This window comes from Canis lupus, chromosome X, assembly GCF_011100685.1.
Source record: "Canis lupus familiaris isolate Mischka breed German Shepherd chromosome X, alternate assembly UU_Cfam_GSD_1.0, whole genome shotgun sequence".
Classification (NCBI taxonomy): domain Eukaryota; kingdom Metazoa; phylum Chordata; class Mammalia; order Carnivora; family Canidae; genus Canis; species Canis lupus.
Genome location: NC_049260.1, coordinates 108,061,959 through 108,082,481, shown reverse-complemented (window position 1 = coordinate 108,082,481; position 20,523 = coordinate 108,061,959). Strand labels below are relative to the sequence as shown.

At 43.1% G+C, this 20,523-nt stretch overlaps 1 protein-coding gene across 3 annotated transcripts in view; it reads left to right on the top strand.

The window, feature by feature from the left end:
* Nucleotides 1–20,523, top strand: part of ARHGEF6 (Rac/Cdc42 guanine nucleotide exchange factor 6) — a 101,679-nt gene that overhangs the window by 4,664 nt on the left and 76,492 nt on the right. The window contains exon 1 of one of the 3 annotated variants that reach the window (XM_038588427.1): nucleotides 5,621–5,727. The exons of the other annotated variants lie outside the window; for them this stretch is intronic. The gene's annotated coding sequence lies outside the window, so the exon portion shown is untranslated. Of the gene's footprint in view, nucleotides 1–5,620; nucleotides 5,728–20,523 lie in introns of those variants that run through there. 3 annotated transcript variants of the gene reach the window in all.

Below are 20,523 nucleotides of genomic sequence, written 5' to 3'. Positions count from 1 at the left end.
CTTTCTGAAAAGTATATGCTAATTTTCATTCTTTTTAAAAAAATATTTTTATTTATTTATTTGAAAGAAAGCACAAGCAGGGGCAGAGGCAGAGGGAGAGGGAAAAGCAGACTCCCTGCAGAACAGGGTGCCCTACTTGGGGCTTGAACCCAAGAGCCTGGGATCATGACCTGAGCCGAAGGCAGACTCCAAACCAACTAAATCACCCAGGTGCCCCTAATTTTCGTTTCTTAAATGAAAGGCATTGGGCATATTTTTGTCTCTCTTTGATCATAAAGGCTGGCCTGAACATTGTATGGGTATTGAAATAAGGCAATAACTGGCACCACAGCTAAGCACATAACTTTCTCTAGTTTGACAGACTTGAGCTAGAGTCTTGGCTTGGTGGGTTACTGACTGTGGACTCTGGGAAAAGTTACTTTGCCCCTCTATTTTCCAGTTTCTTCATCTGCATAATGGAGACAATAATATCTACTGCATAGAATTGTTTTAGGGATCAAATGAGATAGTGCTGAGCTGGGGGGCACTGACCATCCAGTCTCACGCTCCCAGGTAGCTAGGACACAGACCAAGACACAAATATTTACAAAGTTTTTCAAATTCATTTTTTAAATTGAATATATTTGACATATGATGTGGAAGTAGAAGGTGTACACCATGTTACTTTCTATATTTATATATTATAATATGATTGCTGTTGCAGTGATACTTATCACATCACATAATACTAGTACAGTATTGTTGTCTATATTCATATTATGCCATGGCATTAGATCACTGTTGCTTACTTAGTACTCATTGCAAGTTTGTGACCTTGAACAATATCAATGTTTATCTCCCCATCTCCCCATCCCATGGTAATCACCATTTCACTCTGCTTTTTTTTCAAGTTTGACTTTTTAAAGATTTTATTTATTTATTTGAGACAGACAGAGAGAAAGAGAGCAAGAGCACAAATTGGGTGAGGGATAGAGGGAGAGGGAGAGAGAGAATCCCAAGCAGACTCCCCACTGAGCATGGAGCTTGAGACTCTGAGATCATGACCTGAACCAAACCAAGAGTCAGATGTTTGTGCCACCCAGGTGCCCCCAGAACACACCATTATTTGTCTAAAGAAAGAGTGCCAGATTGAAAAGGGTCAGTTGGGAAATGTAGAAAAATGAAGCCAGAGATGGGGCGGGCAGCATAGTGACATCTTGAGTACTGGCTATCGGGCACAGTGGCTCCATTAAAGAGCTGCTGCCTTTTGAACCTCTGGGTGGCCTGTGGGCCTCTCCAAGGGACTTTCATCTTTGTGTTTTCATATGGCTGTAGTGTCCTTGGGTCTCTAGAAGATCACTTAGCTAGTAACTGGTTGAGGAGGTCTGCTGAGACATCTAAGAAACAAAGCACTCTCTAAAGCACCTCCCCAACTTTGATAATATCTTTTGAAACACACAAGTTTCTTAAATTTGATGAAGTCAAACTGATCTATTTTTGTTGTTGTTGCTTGTCTTTTGGGTATCATGTCTAAAAAATCATTGTCTAATGCAAGATCATGAAGATTTATACTTAGGTTTTCTTGTGAGAGTGTTATAGTTTTAGCTCTTACAGTTAGGTCCTTGATTCATTTTTACTTAATTTTTGTATATGGTGTGAGGTAGAATTTCAGGTTCATTTTCTCTTTTTAAAATATTTTATTTATTTATTTGAGAGAGAGAGATAACAAGTGGGAGGAAGGGCAGAAGGACAAACAGACTCTCTGCTGAGCAGGGAGCCTGACTCAGGGCTTCATCTCAAGACCCTGAGATCATGACCTGAGCCAAAGTCAGATGCTTAACCAACTGAGCCACCAGGCAACACCCCCCAATTCATTCTCTTAAACATTATTTGTTGAAAAGACTATTCTTTCCCCCACTCAATCAATTAATGTAGCTGTGTAGTAAGTTTTCAAATCAGAAAGCATGAATCTTCCAAATTTGTTCTTCATTTTCAAAATCATTTTGGCTCAACTGGATCCTTTGTGTACCCATATGGATTTTAGGATCAGCCTGTCCATTTCCACAAAAAACAAAAAACAAAAAACAAAAACCCAACCCAGCTGGTATTTTGATAGGGATCGTGTTCAGTTGGTAGATGGCTTAGGGGAGTATTTCCATCCTAACAATATTAAGTCTTCTGATCCATGAACACAGGATGTCTTTCTACTTATTTGGGTCTTTTAAAATTTGATTCAATAGGGTACCTAGGTGGCTCAGTCCATTTAGTGTCTGCCTTCGGCTCAGGTCATAATCCCAGGGTCCTGGGATGGAGCCCCGAGTTAGGCTCCCTGCTCAGTGGAAAGCCTGTTTCTCCCTCTCCCTTTATCCTTCCTTCCCCCTGCCTGTGCTTTCTCTCTCTCAAATAAATAAATAAATTATTTTAAAAAATTTCATTCAACAGTGTTTTGTAGTTTCTAGTGTGTACATCTTATACTTCCTTGATTCAGTCTATTCCAAAGAATTTTATTCCTTTTGATACTATTGTAAATGGAATTGTTTTCTTAATTTCATGTTTGGATTGTTCACTGCAAGTATATAGATATAGCTGATGTTTGCATATTAGTCTTGTATCCTTCAAGTTTGCTGAACTTATTCACTAATTCTAATAGTTTTTTTTAAATCTTTGTGGTTTTCTTGTATAAGATCATGTCATCTGTGCATATAGTTTTACTTCTTCCTTTCCAATCTAGATGCCTTTTATTTCATTTTCTTGCCTACTTTGCCTGGTTGAAACCTTCAGTACAATGTTGAATAGAAGAGATTAAAGTGGACATCCTAGTGTTGTTTTTAATCTTAGGGGGAAGTTTTTAGTTTTAAGTAGGATGTTAACTGTGAATTTTTCATAGATAGCCTTTATCAAATTGAAGGAATTCCCTTCTATTCCTAGTTTTTTGAGTTTTTCTATCATGAAAGGAGGCTGGATTTTGTCAAATGCTTTCTCTGTATCTGTTAAGAGAACCATTGGTTTTTTGTCCATATCTTGATATGTTGCATTAGTTTGATTTTCATATGTTAGCTCAATCTTGCATTGCTGGGATAAATCCCAGCGGGTCTTACTGTAGTATGAGATGTGTACCTAGAGATAGATTTGTGTACATCTGTGATTATTCTTGAGGCATTTTTCTTCATGGAAATGGAATTTCTGTGTCAAAATTTGATAGATATTCTCAAATCCTCTACAAAAATGCTATATGAAGCTATACTCCCACCAGTAGAGTAGGAAGTGCCTTCTTCCTCATGTCCCTGGCAGCACTGGATATTATGTATCTTTCAGGTTTGCTAAAAGGTTGGGTGAAAATGGTATTTCGTTTACTGCTGTAATTTGAGGTTCATGATTCCAGTGAATTTGGACATCTGCTGACCCCTTTATGGTCCATTTGTATTTCCTCTTCTGTGAACCAACTCTCTTTTTTATTTGTTTACAGAATGGAGAAGGCAGGGAGGACACTCAGGCCTCAAGAGAAAATCTAGAACACATGGAGAAACCGTTATGTCTAGGTAGAGTGTCACTAATTTGACCAGGAAGTCCTCTGACAACACTAGCAATGGTAGCAATGGTAGTTTTGTTTTCATTCTGCCTTTCAACTTGGAAGGAGGAGGGGCAGACACATTTCTTCTGATCAATTGAGAGTGGCTTGGGTGAGATACTTCTTTGACTATACTGTTCTGGCTGCAGCCTTCATGCTCTCCCCCTGGCCTCATGACCAGCTGTTACTCCTGTTTTGTCCCCTGCCACCTTTACCACAAACCCATGGCCAGGGATACTTATCTCCTGTTCTACTCCTGGACCAAGCCTACTTTTATAAAAAGATGTTTTGTTCATGAAGGATTTGATTGAATGTATATGAGGCTCAATTAGTGCTTCTCTCTCTCTCTCTTTTTCCTTCCCTCCCTTCTTTCTTCTCTCTCTCCTTCTCTTTCCAGTACCAGCTGGTCTCAGTATGGCTTTTCTTTGCCCCCACCCCCTCACAGCCTCCTGTCTCCCTGAGTCACTCCATCTGCCTTGTCACTGGAACAGTACGAGTGCCATCCCCAAAGTGAGGCCTGTGGGATGGACAATTTGCCATTTCCCAGGGAATGCTCTGCAGGGAAGCAGTTTTGGAAGGAAGGCAGATCTACTAATGACCAAAAGTCAAGACTAAATCTTCCATAAGAGAACCCCAGCTCTAGGAGAACAGAAGCCTCTTGGAGGAGTGAGGCATGAGGTCAGGAAACTAACCAGTACCTGTCATGGGTATCAAGGCCAAGTCTGCCACCTGTATGAAGTCAGAGACCCCATTCCCTGGGCCTGGGTTGACTCACGTGTGAAAGAGGAGACTAGAATAGGGATTGGTAATATCTAACTTTTGGACACTCTGTTTTTAACTGGCCCAATTCCATGAGTTTCTGCTGGGCAGAGCTTTGTATATCTAGCTGCTCAATTTGTGCTAGTGGGAAGACTAAAGAGGATTTTGGTAAGTTTTTTTGTTTGTTTGTTTTTGTTTTTCCCTGCTGAGCAAATGTGACACTCCTAACAGAATTTCCGTGAGTTACATTAGCTGACACCCAGGGCTCTGGCCATCCTAATCTTTTACCAACTGCACTGTATTTCTGTAAAAACCAGACTTCAAGTAAGGCGGTAAATATCAAGAACCTTTTTAAGCTTATAACAGGCTCACTTGACTTGGGTCCTGTTGTGAGAACCCAGGAAGGGCATCCAGGATAGTTAGGGAAGGGACGGATGTGGAGGGCCACCGGAGAGCGCTACCTTTCTCACTGTCTTGGCGGCTCAGCACAGAGCTGGGGGGTTCCAAGTTGCGTCGGGGAGTGGCAGGAGGAAGCGGGCCGCTGGGAAGGGCTAGTCCGTGAGGCCGGGATTCCCGCCTGAGGGTCTGGCAGTGGCCCGCGGCAGGCCAGGAGCCAGCGGCCCGGGGCTCGGCTGGAGCCGGCGACAGCAGCATGCGCAGTGTGGCCGCCGCCGCTCCACCACGGTTTCTGCCGCTGCCACGGCTACCCGGACGGCGGCGGCGGTGGCGGCTGCTGCTCTGCCCTGCCGCTGTCACTTCCAGTTCCTACTTCGGCGATCCAGGTCCGGGTCACCGCTTCCCCACCGCTGGCCCGGTCCCTCCAGGCCTCCCTCCCTGCCGGGCTCTGGCTCCAGGCCTGAGAAGCCAGAGCGCGCAGCAGAGCGGGGTCCGGGGCAGCCGCTCCCGCCCGCCGCCGCCGCCCCGCGCGCCCTGGCCCGGCTCGCCGCCAGTGCACCCGGCGGGCGGGTCTCCCGCACCCGGCTCGGCGCCGCGCTTCTCCGCCTGCCGAGCCGCACGGCCATGGCAGCAAGAACTTGAGGGCAAGAATCTGGCTTCCCTTTAGATTAAAAAAAAAAAAAAAGCATAAAGAAAATCCTCAGGCTGGAGAGGTGGCGGGCGCGGCACAGAGTTTGGAGACGGGCGCCCCCTCCTCGCCCGCGTTCAGGAGCAAAGTTGCAGCCGCCCCTCCCCGCCCGGGCGAGCCGAGCCCAGCTCTCCAGTTTCGCTCCGGTGGCGGCCGCGTTCAGGGCAGGGTCCCAGCTCCGGCTGGGGTGCACAGTTCCCGCAGCCTTGGCACGGGCTCGCCCGCCCGCTCGCCGGCCCCGTGACTCGCCAGGGCGAGCCGCTTCCAGGAGGCGGCGGCGGCGGCGCGGCCGGAGCCAGCGAGCAGCGGGAGGAGCAGCGGGCAGCGGCTGAGCCAGGTGACCTGCCTGGGGGCGAGGGGTCAGGGAAAGGGGAGAGCACGAGGGTCGGGGTGGTGCCGAAGGACCTGGGTTGCAGAGGAGCCGCCCTTCCTCCCCCTGCCGTGGCTTGCAGCCCCAGCCGTGGGGTCGGTGTTCGGCCAGGGCCTGGCGGTGCCCTGGGATCCCGGGGGCCAGGATGGAGGGGCGGGGGCGGGGGCCTAGGGCGCGGAGCGAGGACGCGGCAAACTTAGGGGCGAGTTCTCTGGCTCTGGCCGCTGGGTTTGCAGCGGACAGGATTCCTTCTTTCCCCTGGAACCAGGGCGGGAGTCAACAGTACAATTTTCGATACTAATTTGATGCCTCCCCCCAGCCTCCTCGGTCCCTGGCATCCGCGCATTTGGGGATATTTTCGGCGTCGAGTACACAGGTCTGTCGCAGGAATGGTTTGTGGCTGGGGGATGACCTGTACTCTGGAAGGTGTACCAACGTGCCGGTAGTTAATTTCGAGTTTTCATTTTTCAGTCATTTAGGAACCCAACAGGTATTTGAGCTATTTTGTTTCTTAGCTCTAGAGTGCAGAGCCCTTAAGTTTATCTCTGTCTCTTCAAAAATTTTATTTTTATTTTTGGTTTGTTATTGTTTTGGGCTACAGGGGTGACTCACATGTTTTTTTTTTTCTTTTCTTAATGTGTAGTGGGAATAAAAATGGAATAAGAGAATATATTTATCTATGCAACTACTTATGTTTTTGTGAATAAGAGCTCCACATAACTCCCCCCAAAGTCACAGTATAGGATAAATTTAAGTTGATGTTTTATAAAGTATTAACGATTTTAACAGCAAGATACTAAGGTCCAGACTGCTTTTCTAACTTATTTTTGCCTGGAAAACCCACAATTTGTCCTTGAACTTCCTATCTTAATTTTGACATTGACCATGGTAAGAGGAGCTCGGATGACATCATTTGCTCCAGCCACAGTTCTGGTGTTCTGTGACTGAGAGCACCTCTCTCCAAAACATTAAGGCCTGGGCCTGCCCTTGTACTTCAGCTAAGGCATTTCCAAGGATTTCTCTTAAGCAAAGTATTGTGCTACATGCCAGGCAATGCTGCAGTCCCGTCTTACATAAGTGAGCTTCAGGCTGTGTGCTTGGAGCGGTTAGTATCAGAGAGTTCTCAGTCTCTGGGGGTGGTGGTGGTTGGTGATTGGAGTTTGGAACAAAGTAAATTTGCAGCTTGTATTGTCCTCTTGCATTTCTTGGCTGCTTAATTTTTTAGAATGCCATCTACATGCCTTATCTGAAACTCACTATGCCCTTGTAAAGCATGTAGCATTACTTTCGTTTAGCAGGGAAACTGAAAAGTTAGCTCACCAAAGTCATACAGTTTACCAGTGGTGGCATCACAACTCCAACCTGGATCTTCTGCTCTCAGCTCAGGATTTTGTTTTGTTTGTTTTTACTAAAATGTGGCAATTTATACAAAAGAATTTCATTTGGCACATATAATGGATGGTATGTCTTCCAAGCTACTAATTTTTTCTGTTCTTTTTGCCAACTCACATCTTGGCCTTGTCTTTGCTCGCACAGGGCTGGCACTGTTCTTAAGGATGAGGCCAGGAGTAAAGCTTTCTAGAGGAGGGTCTGTGGTTTCTATTTACGTGTGGTCTGTGTCCTCTCCATTCATCTTCAGGGATAGCATGTGCTGAAGACAGTGAGGAAACTACAGCCCAGAAATGTCCAATATTCGTTTGACATCATTAGTCCAAGTATAATATTACTTCAGTCTTTACAAAGAGACTCATTGAGGAGGAGAAATTGGAGAGCGTGAGTTTTGTGCCTTTATAGCAATCTGCTGATCACTGTACTTAAGAACTTAGATGCAAAAGAGGAAAAGGAGTGGAGTACCTAGCACTTCTCAAGCACCTACTATGTTCTAGGTACTGTGCTAGGTACTGTGTACTACGTTAAGTATATTACTTTGTTTAATCCTCCCAACAATCCTGGGAGGGAAGAATTGTTGTATCCATTGTGCAGTGGAGGAAACTGAGGTTTGGGGATGATGCAGACGAATGCCCCACATTGTCAGTGCAAATCAGAACGTAATTGCTGATGAGCCTTACTCCAGAACTCATTCCATTTGCCATGTGGCCGACTGTCCCCCAAAAGGAGCTATTAATAAATATAGGAACACCAAGCCCCTTGGTGTTTAGATATGGCTGTACATCAGAGTTACCTACGATGCTTCTAAAAAATACAAATGTTGGGGTGTTCCCCCCCAGTTGAGCTTAACTGGTCTGTAGTGAGGCCCAGGCCTGAGTATTTCTTTTTCTTTTTCTTTTCTTTCTTTTTCTTTCTTTCTTTCTTTCTTTCTTTCTTTCTTTCTTTCTTTCTTTCTTTCTTTCTTTCTCTTTCTTTCTCCTCCTCCTCCTCCTCCTCCTCCTCCTCCTCCTCCTCCTTCTTCTTCTTCTTCTTCTTCTTCTTCTTCTTCTTCTTCTTCTTTCTTCTTCTTCCTCCTTCTCCTGCTTTTTAGAGAAGAAGAGGGGTGGACAGAGGAAGAGGGAGAGAAGCTTTTTTAAAAGATTTATTCATTTATTTTAGAGAGAGAGAGAGCATGAGGTGTGGGCAGAGCAAAAGGGAGAGAGAATATGAAGCTGACTCCCTGCTGAGCATGCAGCCCAACATGGGGCTTGACCTCACAACCCAGAGATCATGACCTGAGCTGAAATCAAGAGTCAAATGCTTAACCAACTGAGCCACACAGGCACTTTGGTATTTTTTTTTTTTTTTTTTTTTAAATTTTTATTTATTTATGATAGGCACACAGTGAGAGAGAGAGAGGCAGAGACACAGGCAGAGGGAGAAGCAGGCTCCATGCACCGGGAGCCCGACGTGGGATTCGATCCCGGGTCTCCAGGATCGCGCCCTGGGCCAAAGGCAGGCGCCAAACCGCTGCGCCACCCAGGGATCCCATTTGGTATTTTTTTTAAATGTTTAAATAAACTTCATATTGAAATATAGCATGAATTCAGGAAATCACACAAATTCTAAGTATTTATAAATTGAACACATCCATATAATCAGCACACCAATTAAGAAACACAACATTATCAGCACCTGGAAGCCACCCTCATCCCCTGTCCCAGTCACACCCCTCATCATTGGGTACCACTGCCCTGACTTCTAAGACAATAGATTCATTTTTTTTTCTGTTTTGGTATATTATATGAGTGGAATCATACAGTATGTACTCATTTGTATAAGATTTGTTTCACTCAGGGTAACATTTGTACAAGTCACCCATATTGTGGATACTAAAGGTTCATTCTTTTTATTGCTGGTAGATCCTATCATGTGGATGTACCATCTTTTGTTTATCCATTCACCTGTTGATGGACATCTGGGTTGTTTCCAGTTTTTTGGTTGTTATGAACAGTGCTGCTGTGCGTGTCTCATGCATGTCTTCTGGTGGACATTTCTGTTGGGTTTGTACATGGTAACGGAACTGCTGGGACTCAGGGTATGTTCAGCCTGAGTAGGTACCGCCTGACAGTTTCCCAGAGTCACTATGTAATTATTTTGTTTTGAAAGGTGCCCCAAGTGCTTCTAATGTGCAGCCAGATTCGAGAACCATTTCCATGGGTTTTTTTTAAAAAAGATTTTATTTGTTCATGAAAGACACACAGGGAGTGGCAGAGACATAGGTAGAGGGAGAAGGGAGCCTGATGTGGGACTCAATCCCAGAACCCTAGGATCACGACCTGAGCCAAAGGCAGATGCTCAACCACTGAGCCGCCCAGTGCCCCTCATTTCCATGGTTTATCTAGAGTTCAGTGACCTAGCAACCTCCAGTGTCTGCCATTTAGCTGAGAACTGTAAAGAAAGAGATACCAAGCTTCCTCCACAGCCTTAGATCTAGAAAATCTCTGCTGAATTGGGCAACTATTGGCCTCATTCCCATAATCCTTTGTGTCAGGATATCTAATGCTGGCAGGCCACTCTCATTATAGGGAACCTGAGTTTGATCATTCTTATAAATCCCAGCACTCAATATAACACAGCACAAAGCAGGTACTCAGTAAATGTTTATTAAATGAATGACCGGTATAATGAATGAATGGTGAGGGAAGATCTGGGCTGCAGAAGAGACACACCGCCCCCATCTTTGCACTAAGGCTTCCACACTTTATTCCTGGGAGACTGCCTCAGGATCTCACTTGGAGCCTAATGACTTTTACTTATCTAAGCATGTTGGAATTATGGGTAATTTGGTTGCTCATCCCAAAATGAATTAGAAATAGAAAATTAGATTAGATGAGATAAGGTATGTGGAAGCACTTTGTAAATTGGAGAACAGCATCTAGATAGAAGGTCATGATAAAGGGAAAAGGGCGGCTGCCAGGGACTAGACGTGCCAGCAGTGGTAGAAAGAGTGCATATCCACGTATAACGCAGAAGAAATGAAACCAACAGCACACCAGGAAAGGAGACAGGAAAACTCTAAAAAGCAGATCTCCAAATATATAACCATCTGGGGCCTTTTGGTGTGGAATCAGGCCAACTCAGCACATGCTCTGTGGTCTAGTGGCTCAAATTTGTGATTTTCTCTTCCTTGGTCTGGGTTTGAATCCTGGTCAGGGAAACCTGTGTTCCTGAACACAGAAGTCGCATAGCAGTGCAGTGGCTAAGAGCCTGAGCTTTGGACTTGAATGGACCTGGATTGGCCACTTATTGGGTGTATGCCAACTTCCTTGGTAGTAGTGGGAGGTAATACTAGGTATGTGCCACTTTATTATTCCCAGGTATACACTACCTCTTAGCCATAAATGAGAGAAGGCAGAGAAAGCACTTGGTACAGTGCCTGGCACTGAATAGACTCAATGAAAGCTCATTCCTAACTGGAATTTTCATATATCCCAGTAGACTAATGTTCACGAATGATAACATTGCATTATCAAAAAAGAAGTTCACTTAAAGTCTTTGGTTACGTTAAGCAAACTCTAAAGTGAGTTATGCTGTACAGAGAGATCTTCTTTTGAAATCTTAACATTAAAAACAGCTTGGGGGTGTCTGGGTGGCTCAGTCGGTTAGATATCTGACTCGATCTCAGGGTGGTGAGTTCAGTCCCTGTCTTGGGTTCCACGTTGAGTATGGGGCTTGCTTACACAAACAAAAAACTTGGGTACAGGCAGGGGTAAGCTGTGGCCTCTGTGGGATGATGGCTTCTCCTCAGGTTTCTGAACTTATACATCAGTCACTTTGAGAATTTAAACAGGGAGGAACCTTGAAACAGGAAAACAAAATCAGCTATCTTGTTCCTTAGTTCTGTGCTTTATTGGACAGAGACTGCTTGTTTTTGGAAAAAACATTTTTAAAAGTAAAGTTGAAGGTAAGATGCCCACATACTTTCTCATGCTTACCACCCCTCTTCTGAAGGCAAACCCAAGTTGAGTGTTTCTGGAAACTTAGGATAAATCGTGGTAGTGGCCTTGGCCTCTGTTGCATTTGCCAGCACGCATCAGGCCTTTCAACATTATTAACGTCTTTCACTCACTAATTGAAGTGCTTTTTTTCTTTTTTTTGTACTTGAGATTCTCAGTGCGTCACATCATAGAAAATAATTTGAATTTAGCTTAGAGTATGTTGAAATGTGTTTAAAATTATTTGTATGTCCTATTTAATTTGCCATACTTTATTTGAAAGGCTACATAAAGACAGTTTAAATTTCAGTGATATCGTGGTTCAGTGATATCCATGGAACAGAGACTGGAACCTTCCACTATAATTTCTGTCAATTTATGTCTCAGCTTAAGAGTTACATGAATCAGTTATAAAAGTTCATGTTAAGCTCTCCAGCTGGCTGTCTTACTGTTGTTCTCAGTGCTTACCCTGGCCAGTTTTTAACTGCTGAAAACTATTTGTAGATGGTTTCCTTTGTAAGAACTGAGGACTAGAGATGTGTGGGTCTCCAGGTTTAAGGAGGACCTGGGGAAGACAAAGCAGGCGAATTCTTCAGAGACTATGAATTATTCAGTTGTTAACCACAGTAACTTCTTTAGCTACCATTTTGTGTGCTAATAATAGAAACAGTTTGGACGGATTCCTCTTGGAATTGAAAAATCAGGAATGCTTTTTGCTCTTTTTTACTCTATGCATAAACTAGAAGGTGATAAAAGAATATTTCTGCTTTCTTACATTGACTACCTGGATGAAGTAGTTTAATTTTTGTGTCTTTTAGTTATTTTCAAATTTCTGTGTCTTTTAAAACAAACATATTTGTTGTATAATGACAACAATAAAATTTAGAAAGATACCCCAGAACAAGATGCTTGTTTTAGTTAAATTTAACTGTTCAACAAATGGTTTTCTAGTTTTGGGGATGACTGACAAAAATCATTTCCCCTTGCCCCCAGGAAATAAGTAATGAATCTGTCAAATTGGGCATAGTTGAGGGGGATAATCAAAATCAATTGCCTCTATTAAAAAAAGAAACATGGTATGTAATACTTAAAAAGGAAACATGTCATTTCTGAATCGGGTTGAATGTATATTGATAGTACCAAAAGGAATACATTTTGTTGGAAAATTTGATCAACTGAATCTTCCTGATGGGAGATACACAAGTTATCTTGTTTTAAATCTCATTCACTCTAATTCGGTTTTAATGTTGATTCTGATTCAGGCTGTTTCAGGGGGCACCAGAGGAAAATATAGCTCTTTACTAGAACTACAGAATCTTGGCCAGCTATCCCCTACTTCAACCCCATTCTAATCTGGTCATATGTTATCATTGAGGCAGCCCCCAAGGATCAATCTGAGAAGTGAAGACATTGCTGGCACAGCAGAAGGTATGCCGAACTATTGGCAATGACTCTGGGGTTAGTACCAAAAGGCAGTGTAAGGTCTGGCCTCTGGACTGCCAATGAAGAAGTGTGAGGGCACTTGTCAGTGTTTTAGGGACTTTACTTACCAACTTTGTAGAGGGAATATATGTCCACCCAGTCCAGAAGCTGCTCCATAACTGTATTTCAGCAGTGACATTGCCACTTCCTCTGCTGTCGTCTGGAGGACTTAGGACACCAGACATCTCTCTGATTAGCTCTAGCTTTTGTTGTATATTGGCAGACTGGACCCTATCACACAGAGGAGTGTATGGGTGCAGAGAAGTGGCTGATTTGAAAGAGCTTAGAGCCACTCATCATTTGTACTTGACTTCTGGCAGAAGATTTACCTTCCTAATTAAGTTCTGCTTAGACAAATAGAGTAAAATCCCAGCTTTATACTTTCTTGGGACTTGAATATTATTACAGAGATCAGACATATCAGCTGAGGGATTGAAGTGGGCAAAAGGGAAAAGAAAGGATTAAATTAAGGTGAGATCGAAGTTTGCAGTTTGCAAAGCAGTGAGTGACACTGTTATTAAGGGCTTGTCTTGCTCTAGACAATAGCAGGCAGGATTCCCTATCCTTGGAAGCGTGGACATTATTTTAAGAGGCATCTTTAAGGTGTCAAGCTCTTCACATCTGTATGAAGCAGACCTGAGCACTAAGGAACATTCTAACTTATAATTTGTCTGTTCTTCATGGCAAACTGGGGCTATTTACCAATACTTTGTGGGAAACATATGCAAACTAAGAAAATGCATTATTTTTGAAACAAAAGGAATTTAACCACTTCTTTGGGGGGATATATGTTGTGATAGTGTCACTAAGCATTTGTGCTGTAGCACGACCAGTTTTCTTGAAGACGTGCTGGTGTTTTATGAATGTGTTATGAATTGGGGAAAATCTTGATTTGGGATTGAAAAATTACCTTCTAGAAAAGACAACAGAGTGGAAAACAATGGTTTAGTGGCTGGTGAGCCTGTAAGTGACTCCTTTATTTGCCAGATTTTACATACTATCCTTTTTACGTCTCATCTTAACAACAAATTTCTCTCTTAGTCCCTGGCATATACCAGGTGCTCAGTAAATATTTTTTAAATGGAGAATGAATGGATAATATCTTTTTTGAGAGAGAGAGAGATAGCACAAGTGGAAGGTGGAGGGGAGAGAGAGAATCTCAAGCAGGCTCCATGCTCAGTGCAGAGCCTGACATGGGCCTCAACCCACGACTGTGAGACTGTGACCTGAGCTGAAACCAAGACTCAGATGCTTAACTGACTGAGCCACCCAGGTGCCCCTGGATGAATTTGTAAAAATGTATTTTAGATAGCTTGTATATCTGAGTCTATATGTAGATTATCAAGAGTTGACTTTCATTCATAGAAATGGCTCTTCATGAATGAAAATCAAGATAAAAAGAAAGCTGAGTTTCTCCTAATGCAGTATTTGCTCTGTTTCTTTGTGTCAAGCTAGAGTACCTGTTACAGGTTTTTCAAAAAGAAAAAGAAAAAAATAATGGTTTGCAAGTTAAGTCCCATAATGTCACATGGAAGACCTTCTCTGCTTTTTCAGTCCTCAGCTCACTTCTTATTTCTTATGTTACCCAAACTCTCTTGATTTCACTGTGCTTTCAAGGTGTGACACTTTCACATTAGGACTCTGTAATTGTGATTCTCCCAAGTGATCCTAGGCAGTACCTTTGCTTCCTTTGGTGAGATAAATATTTAGTCAGCATTCTTCATGACTCTCAATCATAGCCATCCAAAAGAAGAATCTGTTTTACCAAGAGATGAAAAAAAAGATGAGCTCTGATTAATCAAATTCTACCAAAAAACCCCCAAAAAACAAAAAACAAAAAACAAAACCCAACCTTTTCTCTGTCTTTCCTTCTGAGGAAGGCATGCCAGAAGGACTAATGTTTCTGGTGGAAGAAATACCTGTTTAACTTTTAGGTGAAAAGGAAAGAATAATAGTCTGCAAGTACTAGTTTGCCATCTGTACGGTGGGCGCTGTACCTGTGGCATTATGGGAAGAGGCAGCAGGTGTATGAGAAATCGTGGACTTGAACAACGTGGATTGTGTTGTATGGCAAGGTATCCAATCTAGTGGGTCCAGGGTCTAGAGCATAACGCAGAGTTCAGAAGAAGCCCATTGTATACTGAGGTGTAGTGTTTGGGGCAGACCCTATGGAGGGGGAATGATGTCGTCTGGGCCCCAAAGGACAGCTGGGATTCAGATGGTTGAGGGAACCTTTTCATGAGAAGTGTGCGTATCAAAGAGAGGCACAGTGAAGAAAGTGAAGGATTGTGGGGCATACGAGTTGATGATGGTGAGAAATGATGGGCTTGAGAAGAAATCTGAATGCCAGCTTAAAGATTGGGGATTTGATTTTGTAGGCACTTACAGGCTGAGTTCCATTAGGCTGAGAGACCTAATGGATGTTCATGGAAAGCACCGTTCCTGACATGTCTGATAGGTGAGCTCCCAATACCACCTCACCACATTTGGATTGTATCCTACGTCTAAATCTTTGAGATCACATGGAGAAAAATTAATTAACTGATTGATGTCAGGCATTGATGGGCATCTCTGAAAATGGCATACTTTTGAAAAGGTGACTCACACATAGACATAAGCAAGGAGTGCCAAAAGTCTTTGCCAAATATATTGTTGAGGGATCCCTGGGTGGCGCAGCGGTTTGGCGCCTGCCTTTGGCCCAGGGCGCGATCCTGGGGACCCGGGATCGAATCCCACATCAGGCTCCCGGTGCATGGAGCCTGCTTCTCCCTCTGCCTGTGTCTCTGCCTCTCTCTCTCTCTCTGTGTGACTATCATAAATAAATTAAAAAAAAAAAAAAAAAAAAAAAAAAAAAAAACAAATATATTGTTGAGGGTGATCTCTAAATAAAGGAAATGGTTGTAACTTTGGCACAACATCCTTCCTACCCAGATTAGCTGGTGTAAGAAGGACTGTGGGCATGTGGGTTGTAGGCTTTTAATTTGCCTGTCACCCCTTCTTGCTTCTCGTGAGCTCCTTTGGCATATTTTGCCATGTCCCACTGTGTTCTGTCTATGACTCAGAGCCTGTTTTGGAGTAAGGGATGAACAGATGAGTTTGGCTTATAGTGTTTGTCCTTTAAGCTATTTACAATGAAAAATATAGCCAACTCCAGCAAAGCAGTGAAATCCCACAGTTCTTTCCTGCTCTCTCTCTGTACTGTGTAAGTTATGGTGCTTTGTGAGGGGAATGAAAGGCACCTATACTATCCAGGACAGGCCAGCAATTGCAGACTTGGCCCGAACTGGCACATAGCTCAATGAAATCCACAATCTTGGAGCTTGAAGTACCTTTAGTCGTCTCACAGTTGCAAGGCTTAATTTTGATGACTTGTATGGGTGTAATATTATTTTAGCTAATAGTTGTTTCCTGGAAAGTCACGTGGAAATTGATTGTTTCTCCCTTAATCATATTTCTTTTGAACTTTACTGTAATTCTGGCAATGCTTTTTCTTCAATTATGATTAATCATCTGTTGGCAAGAGCTTCTAAACTTGCATCAATTCATCAAATATTTATTAAGTGCCTGCTGTGTGATAAGCACTCTTCTAGACACTGAGGATCCAGAAGTGAAAAAGTTTTTTAAAAAACTGGCTTCATGGGGCTTGCATTTGAGGCATAATTTGTGTTTAAGTTTTTCTGCCAGTACATCCTGTTGATCAGCCAATGAATAATTATTTATCGAGTCTCACATATGTTGAACAGTGGGCTGGGTCTGTGGGGCAATTTGGACTTCTAAGAGTCCGCCTTCTAATTGGAAATCCAGAGCTAATCTTAATACCCACAGAATAAATAGAGAATATTACAGTAGTAGGTAGTTGAGGGCTTAAGTGTGCAGCCTCTATACAGACTGGAAGACTCCTCCTTCCCTAATCTTTGTGTGGGGTTCATTTAACATCAGTCTCTCTGGTGCATGGAATCTGTAGTGAAGCCCTTGATTCTGCTAGACTCCCAGGCTCTAACCACAGCAGACTCCTGGGAAAGCTGGGGCTGCAGGAGCCCTCTCTTTACATGAGAGTCTCCTCCTTAACTGTCTGGCCAGTTAAACACGCATGATTTGTCAACTTAAAATTTCTGAGGACATTCTCATCATCTTTGTTTTTTTTTTTTTTTTTTTCATTCTCATCATCTTTGTATGTATCACTTGATTGTCTCATCATGGGCAGTTCTAAAATAAATAGCACTTGGAGTGTCTGGGGTAGTTGTTCATCCTTTATTTGAAAGGACAAGGAGAAAGTATAACAGATGTAGACATTAATTTGGGACCACACAACCAGGCATTCTTCAATGTAAAATGGATTCTTTTCCAAAAGTTCATTTGTGAGTTACTGTTAGGAACACAGAAAACATTTTGCCCCCTAGAAACCAGGTTCTGTGTGCTGATTAAGTTTCCTGGCTGGCCCAAAACAGCCTGCTTAATAAGTATGGCTGAACTATAGAATTCACACACTAAGTGGCAGATGTGACACTATGTCTCTGTGAAAATGTGTTCCACATTCCAATTTGGAACGCTGGAAAATGAGTCCCCTTCTCTGAAGGGATGGGGGTGAGGAGCTTGGGGAGGACACCCCCAGGTCTGGAACCCAGATGCTCTAGCAGCTGAGGAATTACCCGTCCACCCCACCCCTCAAAACTGGCAGCCAATGCAGCTCCTGCAGAGGTTCTAGCGACAGGAGTGCAGGAGGAGGGGGCAGGCCACGGTGGCGTCTTGCTGAGCAGCAGCTGGTTCTAGGTGCCCAGCTTTCTGTCCTGGGCTTGGCAAGCCCTATTGACAAGAGAGATTTCATCTTTTCATTCTCTTCATGCCTAATCTCTTCTTGGTGAAATTATCCAAAACCAGTTATTCTGTCTCTTTCTCTTTTTAATCCTGTGACCGTCCTGGCCAAGATACCTATATCATTCCTTGTGTCATTTTGCTCTTTCCTGAACACTTAATACTCAATTGAAGAGAATTCCCTGGGGCACCTGGGTGGCTCAGTGATTGAGCATCTATCTGCCTTTGGCTCAGGTCATGATCCTAGGGTCTTGGGATCGAGTCCTGCATCAGGTTCTCCGCAGGAAGCCTGCTTCTCCCTCTGCCTATGTCTCTGCCTCTCTGTGTCTCACATGAATAAATAAATAAAATCTTTAAAAAATAAAAGAATTCCCTATTGTGGAGAATGTGTTTTTTTCCCCTACAGGAGTGTTAACAAGGAAGAATAGAGGCCATAAGGTGTCAATGATTCTGAAATGGCCATCAGGAAGTGGATTTGGTGATGTTCCATTGAGGTGTGAGTCATGTGGCATTACATGCAGAACTTCACTTCTGTCATAGGAGCTTTGTGGAGCTGAACTTCCTGGCTCTGGATTCTATAAGGTCCAGGCAATCTAGAAGCCCACATTAGTTATGTAAAATGACACTATATAAATCCACAGATACAAAAGAACATAAATGGTTAAAGCTGTCCACAATCACAGGCCAAATGCCACTAGGCAGTGGTAGCAAGATAGAGCAAGAATTTATAAAAAGGTCACTATTTATTTTGTATTTTTTTTAGAGAGGGAAAATGGGGGAAGGACCAAGGGGGGAGAGAATCTTCAGCAGGCTCCACACCCAGGGCAGAGCCTGACCTGAACCGAAATCAAAAGTTACATGCTTAACTGAGCCACCCAGGTACCCCAATAGGTCACTTTAAAAATGACATTTTGAAAAAGTCCACTAACAAACAGGTAGTAATTACATTAGCTTGTGATACCCCAGACTCCTTTTGCTTTGATTGTGTACTATCCAACAGATTTCTAACTTTCTAATTTGGCTTACCATGCAGATTTCTCTCTTGCAAGAGAGTGATATGCTGGCCATAAAATGGGAGTATCCAATCTCCTTAACGGTCTATTTCTTTTAGCAGAAATTAGCAAATTGGCCTTTTGGTTGATGCATTGGCCTTTTGTGAACTTGGTTAGTGTGAGTCCATTCTCAAGAACCATGAGAATCAAATACTAGATTCTGGACCTTGGGGACACAGCCCGGGTGATACATTTGAGAGCCCCTATTCAGACGATATGCCAGTGTGCCTTTCACTGTGCCGGTCTGGTCAGAGACATCTCTCACTTTCCAGATAGGAAACAGAGCTGCAAAAAAGTAGTGTGACTTTCCTATGGTCCCCACAACTGCTCAGCAGTGACAAATCTGGGGTTGGAATCAAGGTTTTCAGACCCTCACACCAGTGCTATTTCCAAACACTGATGTTTTTGCAGCCACACACCCAGGTCAGATCTCATTCCCTGAGTTGCTGAATGGAGAGAAAGGAAGGAAATAAGAGAGGAGTGGAGAGCTGGATTTGCTCTCTTAAGTTTGCTCCATATCAAATAGGAAGTCATTATTTAAAACCAGGCACAGTAAAAATGCCATCTACTGTATTCTAGTAAGTGGTGTGTCAGTGGCTAATTGAGTGCAGTTTCTGAGCTAAGAGCATTATTTGTTGCTGATGTCGTGATTGCTTCTAGTAGGAGCTATGTGAAAGCATCCCTGGTTGTGTTCACAGAGCCAGGAGCAATGCTACCCAGTGAAATATGACTAAGCAGCTCAAATTTGCTTGCTCTATTGCACTATGTAATGACATTTCCTCCAAAGTTCAGGGGTTAACAGAGGCAGCATGCTCAGCTGTGAGAATGGGAGAATGTGATTCAAGATGGCCTAAGTTAATTTAAGATTTTATTCAATAGGAACAGGGGAGAGATGGAATGTTCTTAAAATATTTGGAATCTTTTTTTTTTTATGGGCCTGAAACAGAGCTATGTCCATGTGGTTCTACTGAATCCCTTGCTTTTCAGCTGATTATGTTTTAACAGATGAGTGACGGAGCCTATTGTGATCACCCCAAACCCTAAATTAGCTTTAACTGGAAGTCTATTGAATGGTACTGAAGTCCCATGACATTAGAGACCTCACCGTATTCTGATCGTGTATACGGTGTGGCTTCTTCTCCTAACAAGGATGTGGCCAGGGCTGTCACTGGTTATCTCAGGTGGTTAGAGCAAGGTGCCAGGGAATGGTTCAGCTTGGTTCTATAACCATGGGCTGGACCCCTCACCCAACCGACACTTCACACATATGGACGGCAGCTCACAAGGTGGAACTAGATGAAGAAATAGGAGTAGCTCAGCACAGCCCACTTCCAGCAAACATGAGCAGATGCTTCCTGGGTCAGGACTTGAAATGAAAAGGCCAGTGCTGGAATCAGCCATGGCCTCTGTGGAGACAGCTTTGTCATATGAGAGATTTTCTCTTTGCCACAATTAGTTGAATTAGTCATCTTAGAGGTTGTAACAAACTTGCTGCCAATGGTACAGATGTGGCTCATATTGACAGCAGCAAGGGATTTCTTTTTGTGTACAAATCCGCAGATTTCTTTTTCTTCTTTTTAATGCCTCATGACAGTGGAAGGTATTCAGACAGGACTAAAATGCCCCTCAGAGCACTTTCTTGTGTATCTGCATTGGTTCCAGCACTCTCTTGCCGTGTGAGTTAACTACTTGGAGTGCAGTTTGCTCATCTATAAAATGGGGGAAATAATTGTACCTACATTACAAGCTTGCTAGGAGAAACACATGCAATGAATAGAGACAAATGTATGTATCTCCCAGCATGGTGTCAGTGCATAGCAAGGTCTCAGTAAGTCAGTACACTATACCTACAAGATTAGTGAGGAAATGGAGCAGGGGCTTTGGAGATTTTCTTCTCATGTGTTTCCTTATGTTTGTCTGCTTAAGGAAAATGTCATAAAACAGCATACGTATTGAGACTGAAAACTACTCCAAAAGGGTCTATTTGTAAAGCCATGAAAATATTAACTGTTGTGTGGATTATACTGCCAGATCCTCAACAGTTTAGAATT